At 39.9% G+C, this 2,510-nt stretch overlaps 1 non-coding gene across 1 annotated transcript; it reads right to left on the minus strand.

The window, feature by feature from the left end:
* Positions 1-279: 279 nt before the first annotated feature.
* LOC115932353 (small nucleolar RNA SNORA42/SNORA80 family) lies at positions 280-413 on the minus strand. The gene has a single exon (XR_004068641.2). It is a non-coding gene; the product is annotated as a small nucleolar RNA SNORA42/SNORA80 family (small nucleolar RNA).
* Positions 414-2,510: the final 2,097 nt, after the last annotated feature.

Genomic DNA, 2,510 nt, shown 5'->3' on the forward strand with positions numbered 1-2,510 from the left:
TTAATGGGGTTTAACCATGTTGGCCAGGCTGGTGTTGAACTCCTGACCTCGTGATCTGCCCACCTCAGCCTCCCAAAGTGCGGGATTACAGGTGTGAACCACCGTGCCTGGCCTTCTCTGTGTTTCATTTTGGATAGTATCTATTGCTATGTCCTCAAGTTTATTAATTTTTTTTCTGCAATGTCTTACCTTTTGTTAATCCTATCTAGTGTAATTTTTATTTCAGAAATTATAATTTTCATCTCTAGAAGCTCAACTTGGATTTTTTTGCTTGTTTGACACTGTGCAACCCCCTTCGCTACACACAGCCCATGGGAAGGAGGCTGGGCAATGGTTCAAGGCTGAAGTTTACACTGGCATGGGTACGCTATGAGGCCCACAGAGAAGGGCCCCCAGTGAACCCATTACCACGCTCTTGGGTTTGTTTTATGTCTTTCATTTCTCTACTTATCATGTTTAATCTTTCACCTAAGTTTCTCAATATATGAGATACAACTTAAGATGACCATTTTGATGTTGTTTTTCTGCTTCTATCATCTATGTCAGTTTTGTGAGTTTCAGTTGATATATTGTCCTCCCTGTTATGGCTCACTTTCTCCTGTATACTTCTTTATATGTTTGGTAATTTTTATAGGATCTCAGTCATTGTAAATTTGCTTTATTGGGTGACAGATATTTGTGCATTTCATAAATATCCTTGAACTTTGTTCTGTAATACAGAGTTATTAGAAAGAATTTGACACTTTCAGGTCTTGCTTCTAAGCTTTGTTTGGCACAACCTGAGCAATGTTTCAACTAGGGGGCTTTTTGTCCCACTACTGAGGGAATACCTTTCTGATTACACTACCCAGTGCTCCACGAACTGAGGTTTTTCAGCCTGGCTGGTCATAACAGGCACTATTTACATTCCTGTGTGAGTTCTAGGTACTGTTCCCTCTTATCCATTCAGAGGATTCTTTTCTCACACATCTGCACTCAACAGGACTCAGCTGAATGCTTGAGGGGATTCGCTGTGGATTTCCAGGGTTTTCTCTCTCTGCAGCCCTCTCATCTCAGTTACTCTGTCCTGCAAACTCTAGTCTCCTTGGCCTCCCTGAGATCCTAGGCCTCCCTGAGATCCTAGGCCTCCCTCTTCAAGGCAAGGAGATCAATAGTCTCTGCTTGGGTTTCCTCTCCCTGTACAACCTAAAAATTCCTTCTAGACAGCAAGCTGTGACAACTGTAGGGAATACCTAATTTGTTTTCAGTCTCTCAGGAATCATGGTCTTCTGTTACCTGATGTCCAATTTCTTGAATCCTGTTGTTTCCTATATTTTGTCCTAATTCATAGTTATTTCAGGTGGGAGAATAAATCTGGCCCTGTTAGTCTATTGTGGCCCTCATGTTTTTTTAAAAAAACATTTAAAACAAAGTACATGTTTGAAGACTGTATTGTTAAACTTAAAAATATAAAAATATTAAGATCCAAACTTAAAGTCATTTGTAATCAAAATTAAGAACTTTGTTATATTCTGTAACTTACAATTTATTTGTCTTTCATATTTTCACCTGGGAGGGGAGGAAACAAACAAATAATGCTGCAGAGGAATTTTTTTTTTTTAAGAAAAGGATAGGTAGAAAAGTGGTGGTGAGGATTGGACAGTGATCATTAATTAGGGAAAGAAAGAGGAATAAAGAAACAACAAAAAGAAATCTGCTGGGCAGGGTGGCTCACGCTTGTAATCCCAGCACTTTGGGAGGCCAAGGAGGGTGGATCACCTGAGGTCAGGAATTTGAGACCAGCCTGGCCAACACAGTAAAACCCCATCTCTACTAAAAATACAAAAAATTAACTGGATGTGTTGGTGGGCACCTGTAATCCCAGCTACTCAGGAGGCTGAGGCAGGAGAATCACTTGAACCTGGGATGTGGAGGTTGCAGTGAGCCAAGAACATGCCACTGCACTCCAGCCTTGGCAGCAAGAGCAAAACTGCATCTCAAAAACAAACCAAAAAAAAAAAAAAAAAAAAGAAAGAAAAGAAGAAAGAAATCTGATGGGCATGGTGGCACATACCTATAGTCATAGCTACTTGAGAGGCTGGCGGGGAGAAGTTTGAACCAACCTGGGCAACATAGCAAGACCCCATCTCTTTCAAACAAAAAAAGAAAGAAAGAAAAGAAAAAGAAAAGAGATTTGTCTTAGTTATCTACAAATAGTGTGGTAGGAAAGTCCTGAGCTGCGAACCAGAAGACCTGAGTTTAGCCTGTCTTGTGACATTGGTAAAGTTATTTAACCTACTTGATTTTGGAAATTACCATTAAATAAGTAATAGATAAAAAATGACTATTACAATGCCTGACACATTGTAAAAACACAATAAATATTAATTGCTTCTGTCTGTTCATTTATATAGTTCACAAATCAGCAAAGATTGAATACAAACCCTTTTTTAAAATGTAGGTTTTATGGGGGGCATGGTGGCTCACACCTGCAATCCTAACACTTAGGGAGGCCAAGGGGGGCGGATCAC

This window comes from Gorilla gorilla, chromosome 1 (assembly GCF_029281585.2).
Source record: "Gorilla gorilla gorilla isolate KB3781 chromosome 1, NHGRI_mGorGor1-v2.1_pri, whole genome shotgun sequence".
NCBI lineage: Eukaryota > Metazoa > Chordata > Mammalia > Primates > Hominidae > Gorilla > Gorilla gorilla.